Raw genomic sequence first — 15,363 nt, 5'->3', positions numbered from 1 at the left:
ATAAATCGCATTTATAATAATTCATTCAAATCCAATCGTTTGTTTAAACAATAATTTCATCCGAGTAATGATACAATTCGATTACTCAGACCGTATCTCATTTAATCACATTTCAATTTGATACGTAAATTTTACTTCCAAAATCGTCCGTCAATTTTTCAAGTAATTTAATTAACTCGTAACATTATACGATTAATTAAATGATCAATTAAGAGTGTTGCCCTATAGGTATGACCTAGGGGTCAATCGATCACCACCGTCACACGACAGTAATGTCAAACTCTAGTCAGCCAATCATTACCGATATATGTTGACCAGTTGACAGTAAAAATACTTCCCAATTGTATTCTTTAAAATGAGATTTAATAATGATATTTAAATCATATGATCGCACTATTGTTGAGGACACATTTCCCAACAATCTCCCACTTGTCCTCGACAAGTGTGCGTCACCAATTCTCTTGTCCTATTACTATCTCCCACTCAATGCAAGGTGTCTTTCAGGTCTTACTTGCAAGTGATCATATCGAGAGTGGTTTCCTCGATCTGGAGAATAACTGATTGACCGGACTTATCTATCATAGATACTTTCCGAGCGTGGCCACGCATTTCCAGTTCATTACTCCTCGAGTGGCCCTGAGATATTGTTATAACCCTGACTAGGGGTGGACAATTCCTATCGCACTCATTCCCTTCGACTAGCCACAGCCATCATAACCCAAAATATGCCCATTTGACCCCATTTACGAAGGTCGTAGTAACACAAATCAAAGTTAATCTGAAACTGTGCCATCTTAGGCAAATAGTCTTTAGTCAAAAGAATCGACTCATTTGAATACTATAGTAGCTCTCGCCACGACCAGGCTATATAAATTTGCCAGAACTCTATAAGCGGTCATAAGGCCCGACAAAATGTTCCTAACAGTCTGCCTATGTGATCGACTAGTCATCTCACATGACTCTATGGCACTTGAACTTGCCATCAATCGCCTCACACTCTAGTCATTTCGAGACGTCACCTCATACAAGTGACTATGGGCAAATACTATGTTAATCCGTGTTCACTTTAACGGGGTTCAATTGTCTCTACAACCCGTTTGGATGTAACAATGTATAAATTAAAGATAAAAGACAAATGTGATTATGAACATGAACAAAAACAACACTTTTATTTCATTTCAAAATCTAACAAAAACTTGGTACACGTTTAAGTCCCATGGACGTAACATGTCCATCATGTTTAGCCTGCGATAAAGGCTTGGTGAGCGGATCGGCTATGTTGTCATCCGTCCCAACCTTACAAATCGCAATTTCCTTTCTTTCAATGAAATCTCTTATTACATGATACTTTCTAAGTACATGTCTAGATCTATTACTAGACTTTGGCTCCTTAGCTTGGAAGATCGTCCCACTATTATCACAATAGAGACTGATGGGATCATTGGCGGTAGGTACTACTTTTAGACCTTCCGTGAATTGCTCGATCCACACACTTCCTTGGCGCCTTCGATCTTTGCTATGTACTCGACCTCCGTTTTAGAATCCATGATTCTGACTTCCTTGAAGCTTCTCCATTTTACGGCACCACCATTGAGCATGAACACGAAACCGACTTGTGATTTGGTCATCTCTATCTCTGTTTGAAAACTTGAGTCCGTGTATCCCTTAACACGCAACTCGGTGTCTCCTCCAAACACAAGGATAGAATCCTTAGTTCTTCTCAAGTACTTAAGGATGTTCTTGATAGCAATCCAGTGACTCTCACCTGGATTTCCTTGATATCTACTCGTCATGCTCAAGGCATACGAGACATCAGGACGTGTGCATATCATGGCATACATGATTGATCCAACAGCGGAAGCATAAGGGATCAACTTCATGCGTTCAACATCATGGGGCTCGGAGGGAGATTGAGTCTTGCTCAATATCGTCCCGGTTACCATAGGTACCAAACCCCTTTTGGATTTGTCCATGCTGAACCGTCGAAGAATCTTATCGACATAAGACTCTTGACTTAGTGCCAATATCCTCTTGGATCTATCTCTATAGATCCGGATACCTAATATGCGTTGTCCCTCTCCTAAATCCTTCACTTGGAAGTGGTTACCTAACCACTTCTTAACGGAAGACAACATTGGAATATCATTTCCAATGAGTAGTATGTCATCGACATACAAGATTAGGAACACAACATTGCTCCCACTGAATTTCATGTATAAACATGGTTCCTCAACACTTCGAGTGAAACCATTTTCCTTTATCACATGATCGAATCGATGATTCCAACTTCTAGATGCTTGATTAAGACCATAAATGGATCTCTTAAGCTTGCACACTTTGTTAGGATTTTTAGAATCAACAAAACCTTCGGGTTGTATCATGTACACCTCCTCTTCTAAATGCCCATTTAGAAAAGCGGTTTTGACATCCATTTGCCATATTTTATAATCATGAAATGCGGCGATCGCTAACAAAATCCGTATGGATCTTAGCATGGCTACGGGGGCGAATGTCTCATCATAATGGAGACCTTGGACTTGGGTAAATCCTTTTGCCACTAGCCTAGCTTTGTAGACATCATCATGTCCTTCTATGCCATTCTTGACTTTGAATATCCATTTGCATTGAAGGGGTCTTGCCCCTTTAGGCAAATCTACCAAGTCCCAAACTTGGTTTTCATGCATAGAATCCATTTCGGATTTCATGGCTTCAAGCCATAAGGAGGAATTTGGACTAGAGATTGCGGCCTTGTAGGTGGCGGGCTCGTCACTTTCCATAAGTAACACATCGAGTGTTCCATCTTCCTCGATAAGTCCCACATATCGATCGGGATGGCGAATTACTCGGCCCGTCCTTCTTAGTGGAGGAGGTACAACCGCGTTAGACGACGAAGGAACATCTTCTTGCGTCTCTATCTCGGTTTGTGGCTCTTGAACTTCATCAAGTTCAAAATTTCTCCCACTCTGTCTCTTAGAAATAAATTCTCTTTCTAAGAAGATAGCCTCGCAAGACACAAACACTTTATGATCTTGAGGTTTGTAGAAGTAATATCCTCGAGAGGTCGAGGGGTAACCTACAAAGATGCATTTTTCGGATCTTGGGGCAAGCTTGTTGTCGTTCTTAGTTTTGACGTAAGCATCACATCCCCAAATCTTCATATAGGATATATTGGGAATTTTTCCCGTCCACATCTCATATGGAGTCTTTTCGGTGGACTTAGTGGGACTATTATTCAAAGATCGAATTGCGGTTTGAATCGCAAATCCCCAAAACGAGTTCGGTAACTCGGTTTGACTCATCATGGAGCGAACCATATCAAGTAGGGTTCGATTCCTCCATTCGGCAACACCATTGAGTTGTGGTGTTCCGGGTGGAGTAAGTTGTGATATAATACCACAACCTTTCAAGTGTGAATCAAATTCAATGCTAAGGTACTCACCACCACGATCGGATCGTAGTGCCTTAATCCTTTTGTTCAATTGGTTCTCTACTTCGTTTTGAAATTCCTTGAATTTATCAAACGCTTCACTCTTGTGTTTTATTAAATAGATATACCCATATCTACTCAAGTCATCGGTGAAGGTTATAAAGTAGTCATAATTACCACGAGCGGTGATACTCATTGGTCCGCATACATCGGTGTGTATGAGTCCTAATAGTTCACTAGCTCGTGTCCCTTTACCACTAAAAGGATTACGAGTCATTTTGGCAAGTAGGCAATATTCGCATGTACCAAATGATTGATAATCAAATGGTGTAATCACATTAGTTGAAATTAATCTTTTGATGCGATTCTCGTTTATGTGACCTAATCGACAATGCCAAATGAACGCTTCACTTGGGTCACTTGATTTGAGTTTCTTTGATTGAATGTTATAAATATCATTTGTTGGATTTGAGGTCTCTAAAATGTATATGCCATTAATGGAAGAAGCTTGGCCAATAACCAAATCATTCCTAGAAATAGTACAACGATTGTTCTTAATGACAAAACAAAAACCGTCCATGTCTAGCATGGCGATTGAAATAATGTTTTTAGAGAGCGTAGGCACATAAAAACAATTATGTAAATACAACTCAAATCCATTTGGCAAAGCTAAAACATAGGTTCCCTTGGATTCGGCCGCTACCCGAGCTCCATTTCCAAGGCGTAGATCCACATCTCCCTTGCTAAGCCTCTCCACATCTCTTAAACCCTGTAAATGATTACAAAGGTGAGAACCACAACCGGTATCTAGTACCCATGTCGTGGTGGAAGTATAATTTATATCAATAACATAAATTTCTTTAGGAATTGTACCTTTTGGAGTAATGAGTCCTTCCCTTATATTTCGCAAATACACGGGACAATTCCTAAGCCAATGTCCCATGCCATAGCAATAATGGCACTCATCATTAACTTGCTTGAAGTTTTTGATTTTCTTTCCTTTCTTCTTGAACCTCTTGCCCTTTGACGCAAGAACTTGATTGCTAGAGCTCCCACTAGCTTTGGCATCTTTATCTTCCAGAGACAAAGACCCTATAGATCGTATGAGGTAGTCTTCCTGAGACGGACTCACACGAGGTCTAGTAGTAGTGGGTGGTTTAGAAGAAGTGATGAAGTTAAGGTTTCCATCCGAACCTATCCCAAAATGAAGTTCTCTAGTTGTATCGAAATTGTTGTTGGAGGAAACGTCGTCAAGAACATTGTGATATGACTCAATAGTTATCGGTGCGGTAGCATTTGATGGATTCATTGTAAAGAACTACAAATATGGAGGAAAAGGAAATATTAACATTTGTCTTTTTAAATCATACTTGCAATTTTAACAAGATATGAACATTTATATAGTGACATCTACCCAACTATAATAAATGATTCCAAGACCCAAATTCATATCGACTTAGGCACGGTGGGGCCGATACATCCTTTATCAATATAACTCGGTGGATTAACGTTTAATCGATTCTACTTTTAGAACTCTTGGTCGACAATATTACATTAATAATTATCTATAGCCCAAAACACATCGACAAGGGCACGGTGGGGCCGATACATCCCTTATCAAATACTTTTGTTGAGTTCAATCCAAATTTCGAATAAATGTGTCCATGATCCAAACCCACATTAACTTGGGCACGGTGTGGCCGATACATCCCTTATCAAGATGAATTCGGTGGATTAACATTCATCACCCACTTCCCCTACGTAACAAGGTTTGTACCCCGGTGGGGCCGAGCGCACTCTCTCGCGAAATAGGTTTTCATGGTTTCTACTATTTGGTAAGGCTATGTCTCAATTAATTGTTTTAGCGAGAGGTCATGTCAATTTATTATCTATCACGTTTTAAGTGAACTAAAGCGGTGAACTACGATAATTTTAATTGACACGGTCGATAAACTCGATAAAATAACAATGCATGTTTAGTTATGGCGATTTAGCAATTCATGTGACATAAAATAAAATGCAAGCAAAAAGATAAATAAATCCTAGTATGGCCTAGGGGGTCAACTGATCACCACCGTCACACGACAGTAATGTCAAACTCTAGTCAGCCAATCATTACCGATATATGTTGACCAGTTGACAGTAAAAATACTTCCCAATTGTATTCTTTAAAATGAGATTTAATAATGATATTTAAATCATATGATCGCACTATTGTTGAGGACACATTTCCTAACAATCAAGAGTATCATTCGTGACCCATTTGAATTTTTGAACCATGGTGGCTAGATCAATGATATGGCCTCCCTTAACCGGTTTATAGGTGTCATCCTTGTTGAAGTTCTGGTTAAAGTGTTTAGCCAAATAAGTTACCAAACCTCCATTAACAAAAATGGCCGTGCCTTCTTTGCCATGATCGACTTTGAGCCACCTCTCAATCAAAAGTTGAAGAATGTTGTACTTTTTGGTGAACTCTCTTCCAATGTTCAAGGTCGACTCGAGATAAATAAAGTCAAGTTCGGTGAAATAGTTCGTTCCCTTCCTAGCAATCAAAGTATGCCCAACAACCTTGTGCCATACTGTTATGCCCGGATGATGGACAAAAAGAGCACGACAATCATGGTAAGATGTAAACTCTCTTCCGGTAATGGCCTTCCATAAGGGAGCGGGATCATACTTGGTAGGTTTCTTCGTGTAAGTCGGGCATTGCTAAGGCCAAAAATTTCACCAAAGTCGCGAAAAGACAATTTTCTATCAATATTCTCGAGACGGAATTCAATATTTGTTCGGGTCTCCACCTTGGTAACTTTCAAATAGCTTAAGAATTCTAAGGTAAGGGATGAATAAGTCAACTCTTGCATATCAAACAAAGTACTCAATCCCATGGACTCGAAAAAGGTCTTGGTTTGTTCTAAGACACCCAATTTTGACAAGGTCTCTTGGCATATGAATTTGGTGGGTAAAATGGATTTCTTAGCAAGGGAAACAAATTTCTTCCTATGAGAGTCGGAAGTGAAAATTACCTCCGGATAATCATCTAGTTGTTCAATAACCGGAGTAGAAGTAGTAGCTTCCATAGGAGGAATAGACTCTTAAATTTCCATCCTTGCATTTTGAACCACCAATGCCTTAGATGCTTGAAGAGCTTGTAGAGCTTGTTGTCTTTTGGAAAGGTTCTTCTTTGGGGGTGCCTTGCTTCCGCCTTTTGTTTTTGTCATGTTCTCCTTTATGTAGTAACACCAAACATAAGCTTGATTTCTTCAAATTCCAATAAGACCCAAATCGATTTAGGATAGTTAAATTTTGCCTTGTACCCTAAAAATCGATTCAAACTTTGAAGATGTTGGTATTTTAATTGCTTGTTGTTGGTAAAGGAGTGGTTTGTTTGAGTTTTGAGGGAGTTTGGAATTAATTTGGGTGAATTTGGTTGAGAAATTTGATTTTTGTGGATGGAGGGATTGAGGGTTTTGAGGGTTTTGGAGATGTGTTTGTGTTATGAATGAGTAAAATGAATTAGGAAAGGTGGGGTTTTAATCCCGTTGGTTTTGAATTTCAGAGGGGAGACGAGCGGATTCTCCACGGGACGCTCAGATTCTTCTCCAGTTTGCTTCAGAAATGAGGACGTGCGGGGACGAGCGTCTTCTAAGGAATACGGACGTCTTTTTGAAGGAGGACGAGCGAATTGCTGTGAAGACGCTCGGATTCCTTGTCAGGGAGAAATCCCAAATTTTACCAGCAGTAGGACGAGCGGATTCTTTGTGGGATGAGCGTCCTGACTGAGACGAGCATATTGCAGTGAAGACGCTCGGATTCTCAGTCAGACCAAAAATTTCTTTTTCCAACTCTCTCAGGACGAGCGTCTTCTCAAAAGGATGCTCGGATTGTCTTCAGGACGAGCGGATTCCTGTTGGGCCGCTCGGATTTTCCCTCTACCACACGAATTCAGTTCCATCCGTGGGTACTTCATAACCCCTGTCATTTACTCTTCATTCCTTTGGTCTTCATTGTGGGGACCTAAGAAGGCTTGGATAGCCTAGGCAATTGTTATCCCCACACTATGTCAAAACACTACACATCAATAATCACATAAGTCCCTCCCTCACTTTCTCTCGAAATGATGAAAATCTTGATCAAGGCATAAAAATATAAATCCAAAATTGACAAAAATGCAATACAATAAGTAAAATGCAAGTTAAGGGGTTAGAATATTTACAAATGGTGGTTTAGGGAGGACTCCACCAAACTCTCATCCATAAATGAGATGTCAAGGGGGCATAGCCAAGGTGTTGTTGATGTTGCTCAACATCTTGAAGAAGTAGTCGAAAGCTTGTTTATTGTCATGATAAAGATCCTCAATAGACCTTTGCACACGGTGTTCTTCATGGTGGTCTTGGGTCATAGCATTACCGATATAGGGATTGATTATCCCTTCAAACTCATCATCCCAAAGACCGCATACTTCATCTACTTGTTCCCCAATAGTATGATGAGTTGATGAGAACAACTCCTCTTTCTTCTTGTCATTATGGCCAATGAGGCCTTCCTCTTCTCTTGTCATAAGTAGTGGTGAGCTATTCAAGCTCTCATTCTTGTTGAAACATTCTTGCTCTTTGGATGGAGCATCTTGGAGATTACCCATTTTCTTCTCCCATATGGGTGGTGATTCTTTACCCATAGCTTGTTCTTTGCATTAAGATACCAACTTCTTCCTATCACTTTCTCGGCTATAATGATCAACCATGAAACATGGCTCATGTAGTCGAGGAGCTCTCATTGTCTTGTCAAGATTAAAAGTGATTGTTTCATCTCCCACTTTGAGTGTGAGCTCTCCATATTTCACGTCAATCACCGCTCCCGCGGTGTGTAAGAAAGGTCTTCCTAAAATGATAGGAATGTTGGAGTCTTCCTCCATATCAACAATAACAAAGTCCACCGGGATGAAGAACTTGCCAATTCTTACCGGCACATCTTCCCATACCCCTAAAGGTGTCTTCGTTGATCAATCCGCCATTTGAAGCGTGATATTAGTGCACTTAAGCTCTCATATTCCTAGCCTTTTGCACACCGAATATGGCATGACACTCACACTTGCCCCAAGGTCACATAGAGCTTTGTTGATTGTGGTGTCGCCAATGGTGCATGGAATAGAGAAACTTCCCGGATCCTTTAGTTTTGGAGGTGAACTTCCTTGTAGGATGACACTACTCACCTTAGTGAAAGCAATAGTCTCAAGTTTCTGGATGGATTTCTTCTTTGTAAGAATATCTTTCATGTATTTTGCATAGGCCGGAACATGATTGATTAATTCCGTAAATGGAATTGAGATTTCCAAGTTCTTGACAATCTCCATAAACCTCCCAAGTTGTTCATCAAACTTAGGCTTAGCGTGACGACTTGGAAACGGAAGTCGAATCACAATAGGCTCCTTCTCTTTAGCCTTCTCTTCATTCTCCTTTAAAATTTCTTGAATGGTGGTGGGCTCTTCTTCTTTCTTAGAATCTTCAACAACTCTTTCCTTGTCACTAGCATTCACAACATCTTCATCAACGGGCCTCTTCGGCCCTTCATACCTTGTACCACTCCTCAAATGGATGGCACTCACCGACTCTTGTCTTGGGGGATTACCTTGAGGTGGTAATTGCCCCTTTTGTCTTTGTGAACTTGAAGATGCTAATTGAGACATTTGGGTCTCCAACATCTTTGTGTGAGCTAGTATTTTGTTAATGGTGATGTCTTTTGCTTGGCTATCCTTTTGCATTTGGGGGACCGCATTTTGAACATCAAAACCTTGGTCATTTGTTTGATTGTATGGAGGCTGATTTTGATAACTTTGGTTTTGATTGTAAAAGGGTCTTTGAGCTTGGTTTCTCATTGGAGGTGGGGTATATGTTGTTTGAGGGTTTTGAACACTTTGGCTTTTGTATGAGAGGTTGGGATGGAATTTGGTGTTTTCATTGTAATAGTTGGAATAAGGGGTACCATTCTTGTATGCTTGGAAAGCATTCACTTGTTCACTTATTCCCCTACATTCACTTTGGTCATGTCCCAAAGATCCACAACTCTCACATACTCCACTTGGAATTGATGAAGATGCCACCATGGCATTAACATGTTGCTTAGTTAATTTGGGGGCTTCTTCAAGCTTATCCATAGCCTTCTCAAACTTCAAATTAATGGTATTAATATGAGCACTAAGTTGAGCACCCAATTGAGTAATAGAGTCCACTTCATGCTTTCCTCCTCTAGTAGCCTTCCGAGGTCTACTATATTGTGAGTTATGGACCGCCATTTCCTCAATCTTGTTCCATGTTTGATTATCGTCAACTTCGGTGAACATACCATTTGATCCCAAATTGAGAATGTTTCGGGAGTCTTCATATAGACCATTCCAAAATTTTTGTACAAGGAACCACTCGCTAAGTCCATGATGTGGACAAGATCGGCAAGTATCCTTGAATCTCTCCCATGCTTCATACAAAGATTCCTCATCCCTTTGTTTGAACCCGGTGATTTGGGCTCTCAACATATTAGTCTTCTCCAAAGGATAGAACTTTTTGTAGAAAGCAAGTGCCAATTTCTTCCAAGAGCCAATACCAAGAGTAGCCTTATCTAGGCTTTTCAACCATTGTTTCGCGGAACCAATCAAAGAAAAGGGAAATAAGACCCATCGAATTTGGTCTTGAGTCACTCCGGTTTGAGAAATCGCATCACAATAGTCACAAAAAGTCTCCATATGAGAATGAGGGTCTTCCCTAGGCATCCCCCCAAATTGACTTCTCAAACTAGTTGTATAAATGCGGATTTTGTAATGAAATTACAGGTTAAGTGTTGTGGGGTAGGAGTACCATTTGGTAGGTTCTCCTCGGTTGGTACGGAATTTGATGAAAATTTAGGCATTGTGGGTTGATTTTGTGGTTGGTTTTGTGATGGGTTATCTTCTCCTTCTCTTGTAAAAGGGTTGATGAACTCAATGTTATTTGGTTCAATGTCCACAATCTCACCAATACCTCTCAAAGTATTTCTAGCAAGTATTCTATTGTTGGTCAAAGTTCTTTCAATTTCAAGATCAATGGGTAACAAGTTACCTTGTGATCTCCTAGACATGCAAAATATCAAACAACTTGAAAACAATTAGAACAAACCTTGAGGAGTTTGACTTCCCCAAGGTAAATAAAGACACAACTAAAAACAATTAAAGAAAATCAAATCAAGTTAACACCGTCCCCGGCAACGGCGCCATTTTTGGTCGGTGTATGGATTTCGGTTACTTGTTGTTAAGAGTTACCTAGACCAAAACAATATTTATAACTTCACAAACTACTCTACTTTTAGTAAAGAGGTAAGTAAAGGTCGGATCCCAAGGGACGGGTATTGATGTAGGATTTTCGATTGCAAATGGTTGTGTCTAAGGGTGTCACAAATTGGGTTGAGGTAGGAGATCAACTAAACTAAATAACAATGTAAATAAGGTAATGAAAGCAAGCAAGATGATTAAAATGAGATGTAAACAATTGATTAAAAGCACTAGGGTGTCATAGGTTCATAAGGGATTCATGGGATTTGATCATACAACCATGTTCTCTACTAGATGTAAGCACTTATTGTAAAGATGGGATCGAGTTAGTGTATATCTTACAATCCCTAGGAAGGTTTGGGTCCCGGAGCCGAATCGATTAGATTTTACAACACCTACGAGTCGACTTAATCCTCCCTATCAAACTATATGCATGATCTAATGAGACTCGAGTTGGTTTATGTCTTAAAAGTCTCATTGAAAAGATAAGTAAAGGGTAAAAAATGCAAGGATTCATAGGCTCGCATTTCATCAAACATAACATGTGCATAAGTAGTAATCACAACAAGCAAGCAAATTAATTATGAAAACATATTAGATTAAGCATGAGTCAATCCCCATGTTGGTTTCCCCTAATTCCCCAACTCACTCATTATCAAGTTTAACATGCTAACAAGGTTGTCAATCATACTAGCAAGGCAAAACATGATGAACAAATGAAGATGATTAACAATAATTAAAAAGGATTAAGAGAGAACTATACTTATATAGATTATCCAAATAATAAAGCAAAGAATAATAGAAGTACTTGATGATTGATGAAAGGTTGTCAATCCTCTAAATAAACCCAAATAATCTTCTAATTACCCAAAATAAAATGATGAACAATAGAGAAATTAAGGAAATAAGAAATGAGATTTGTATTAATGCTAAATTAAGAATTGATTACAAGATTAAGAGAGTATTAAGACTTGATTAAGATAAGATTAGGATCCTATTAAGATGACATGCTAATCTAGGTAGTACAATGGGGTATTTATCCTAGAGATTAGGTACAAGAATTAGGGTTACCAAGGGCTTAAATGACTATTAAGACCCTTACGTAAAGTTGAGGAAGTGCTCCTCTCCAAGGAGATGCTCATCTCCGTTTTGGTAGTCTCCAAGGAATATGCTCGCCCCGAGCGTCTAGGCAGTAGGGACGGTTGGTTCTGCATGGGGATCCGAGCGGATTGTGGGAGGGATGCTCGGATCATTTGGCCTCAAGACGAGCGTCTTGGAATCGGGACGCTCGGATTGTAGCAAGGAGACGCTCGTCCTGGGCAGGGAGACGCTCGGATCCCAGGTTAGTCACTTCTCTTCTTTTCATTCCTCAACAATCCTCAGGGATCTTGTTGGAGATGCAAGGATCCCTTCCTCATTGCCCAATCTACTTTATTTCCTACATAGGCCTTCTAGTATCGTCTTCCCTTTGATGCTTGGTCATTGAATTTGATCAATTTAGCTCCATTTTGCCATGAAAATACAAGGTTTGCACTCCTTTTCTACCAAGGGATCAAAACCTCAAAGAATATGCAAAACGGAAAACTAAAGGTAGTAAATGACCTAATTATGCACTAAAAAGCATAGGAACGAGGCTAATTCGTGGACTAAATATGCTCAAATATGAGTCACATCATTGTCCTTCTAAGGTGATCTAGACAGCTAAGTAAATGCCATATCCTCTCACCCTTCAGCTCCCCTTCTAAGCCAGCTCAATTACCTAAAATCAATCTGCTCCCCAATTATTGGTTCATCACAGGTGTTAACGAATACACGGTCAACCCAACGGTTGAGTAGGAATATCTAAACAACAAGAATAATATAACAATAAGACAAACAAATATCCAAATGCTCAATCCCTTTCACAACTCCAACATCCACACATCCTCCGAGACACCCATCAATATATAACCCGAGACACCCTGATGTGTTCATTTTATATATACTTTTACCCCTCATTTTAGCTTGGTTTTGATTGCATATCATACTTTAGTTAGTATATTTGTGAGCTAATATTGTGTTCTAGGTGTGTTGCTTTTATTTGTTACATTTTGTAGAAATCTGAGCATTTAAAGGCTTTTTTCTATCACATTAGCAAGTACCAAGTTCACTAAGCTAAGTGGAAGCAAGATGGACCATGGTAGGAAATTATCAAATGACAAGGACCAAAACAACCATGGAAGAATGTGTTTTCCAAACCCAAGCAAGAGTGTATGAGATAATGCAAATAATCATACAAAGAGCCCAATGAGAAGTCCAAATTCATGTGGAAAATATCAAGCTTAGGATGCTCTTTGGAAGCTCTTAAGTTGATAGATTAAGCATTTACCTGGGTGAATTAAGGGACATTTATCGCAAACTTTGGATTCCCTTGGCATTTAAGCAAGAATTTAAGGAAATAATGCCGGATTGCTACGCCCCCGATCGGGGCTTGCAACACCGATCGGGTTGACCCCCTCTTGGACTTTTATGTTATGCCCCTATTTTGTTATAAATAGGGGCGTTAATCTGTCATTAGGGATATCTTTTTCTTACGTCTTTCATACACTATTTCACTCTCTATTAGCCTTAAGCAATAAATTCTCTCTTGGTTTTCATTTTAGTTTTAATATTGTTAAGCATTTCGTTGTTAAACATTTGGTTCTAATTTATTCAAGCATTTGTTTCTCAATTGTTCTTCCTCGCAAGTTCCATTTCTATTTCGGTCATCCTAATCTTAGTCTATTTAGTTTACGTTTTCATAGTTTCGTCATTATTATTTCAATTATATTACATAGTTTAATATTGCATTTTATGATTTACCAACTAGTTTATATCATTTCCATAATCATGTCTAGTATTTCATACATCAAAGTTTATAGTTTATATTTCAATATGAGTAGCTAATTTACCTTAGTCTAGGGACTAGGGAAGCCATGCAATAACTAATATATGTAAAATGATAAATTAGGTTGATATAATATTGTCTAATTGTTTTTATCACATGTTTGTATCATCACGATTAATCTTTCTTTAGAGGCCTTATTCATTGATTAATTTGTTAATTCGTTCTATAAGTCGAGAGGCACAGAATCGGATTAGACTAAGCATGTGTAGTAGGACGACCTAGTCATAAACGAGAGTTTCTCTAGGACCCGGTCTATGGTTGACACTAATATCGTGAGGTGGGTGTCTTTAAGCCTAAACAATTGACAATGTTATTATTTCCGAGTTTAGCATGAATATATATTTACAATTGCATGTGTGACCCAACTCCCCTAGACTCCTTTTATCATATAGTTTACATCGTTATATTTGCTAATCATCAAATCAACCAACAAACCAAACCATTCGTAATCGACCTTGATAGAAATCTTTTCATAGCATTTCATAGCGCAATTCCCATCTCCTTGTGTTCGACCCCTAATACTACATTAATTTGTGTCTATGGAAATTATCTTTGTTAGGTGTGTGACTTAGCCTATCAAATTTGGCGCCGTTTCCGGAAAAACCGTTTTTATTGCGTTTAGATTTGTTGATTTTTATCTTGTTTTCTTTTGTCTTAAGGAACACTTTTTCCTTGAGACTGTTACTTATCATTTTCTAGAGATTATTGTCTTATGCCCAGGTCTTCTCGTAGTGGAGATTTTCTTTCACCGGATTCCGAGCCCAAGAAAACCTTTCGGAGAAGACGACATTTTTGGGAAGAAGTGAAAGAAGTCGCTTCTCCCGTGCAAGTTAAAAGTGCTAGAAAGTCTTACTTAGACAATCTTAAAGCTCTTGGAGAGGAGGAGGTTTCTAGTTCATCATCTCCACCACCACCACCATCTCCAACTAAAAAGATGGTAAAACTTTTCGATTAATCCAAGCCCACCGCGGCTATGCTTCCGGCCGGTATTACAACTACTCAAATTACCGCGCCGGAATTCGAGATCAAATCGACTGTCATTAGCCTTGTGGAGAGGAAGAAATTTGGGGGAAGTCCTTTGGAGGATCCCAATTTTCATGTGCAAAACTTTTGCGATCATTGCTCCATGATTCGGCTAACGGGCGTCACTCAAGCCCAAATTAGGGAAATACTTTTTCCTTTCTCTTTGAAGGACAAGGCAAAGCTATGGATCAATAGCCTTGATCGCACCGCCATGAGAATCACCAATTGGGAGACATTGGCTCTTGCTTTCTATCAAAAGGTTTTTCCACCAGAGAAAACTCAAACCTTAAGGAGCCAAATCACCGGATTCCGTCAACAAGCTCTTGAGAGCTTATATGAGGCTTGGGAGAGGTACAAGGAGTTGCAAATACAATGCCCATGTCATGGGTTGGATGCTTGATTCCTAGCTATAACATTCTACAATGGTTGTTGTGCTGAGTCCCAAAGGATTCTTGATTCCGCCAACAATGGGCGGTTTGATAAGATTGACACCGATATTCCTCATGCCACAATCGAATCTATGGCGATTCATGATGCGCAATATGTCAATTCCCGAAGTGTGCTACTCAAAGGTAAAGAAGAATCCTCCGACAATCCCGTCTTGTTAGGTAAAATTGCCTTACTCCAACAACAATGGGCGGAACGAGATGCTAGGGATTCTCTTCAACAACTCAATGTCGTATCCTCTACTAG

At 39.4% G+C, this 15,363-nt stretch overlaps 2 non-coding genes across 2 annotated transcripts; one reads left to right on the top strand and one right to left on the bottom strand.

Annotated features, from left to right (window-relative positions):
• The first annotated feature begins 9,846 nt into the window (after positions 1 to 9,846).
• On the top strand, positions 9,847 to 9,953 carry LOC141619474 (small nucleolar RNA R71). Its single transcript, XR_012531717.1, has one exon. It is a non-coding gene; the product is annotated as a small nucleolar RNA R71 (small nucleolar RNA).
• Positions 9,954 to 14,952: 4,999 nt separating this feature from the next.
• Positions 14,953 to 15,060, bottom strand: LOC141618522 (small nucleolar RNA R71). Its single transcript, XR_012531417.1, has one exon. It is a non-coding gene; the product is annotated as a small nucleolar RNA R71 (small nucleolar RNA).
• Positions 15,061 to 15,363: the final 303 nt, after the last annotated feature.

The sequence above is a fragment of the Silene latifolia genome, chromosome 1 (assembly GCF_048544455.1).
Source record: "Silene latifolia isolate original U9 population chromosome 1, ASM4854445v1, whole genome shotgun sequence".
NCBI classification, from domain to species: domain Eukaryota; kingdom Viridiplantae; phylum Streptophyta; class Magnoliopsida; order Caryophyllales; family Caryophyllaceae; genus Silene; species Silene latifolia.
This window is presented reverse-complemented; position numbering and strand designations above follow the sequence as displayed.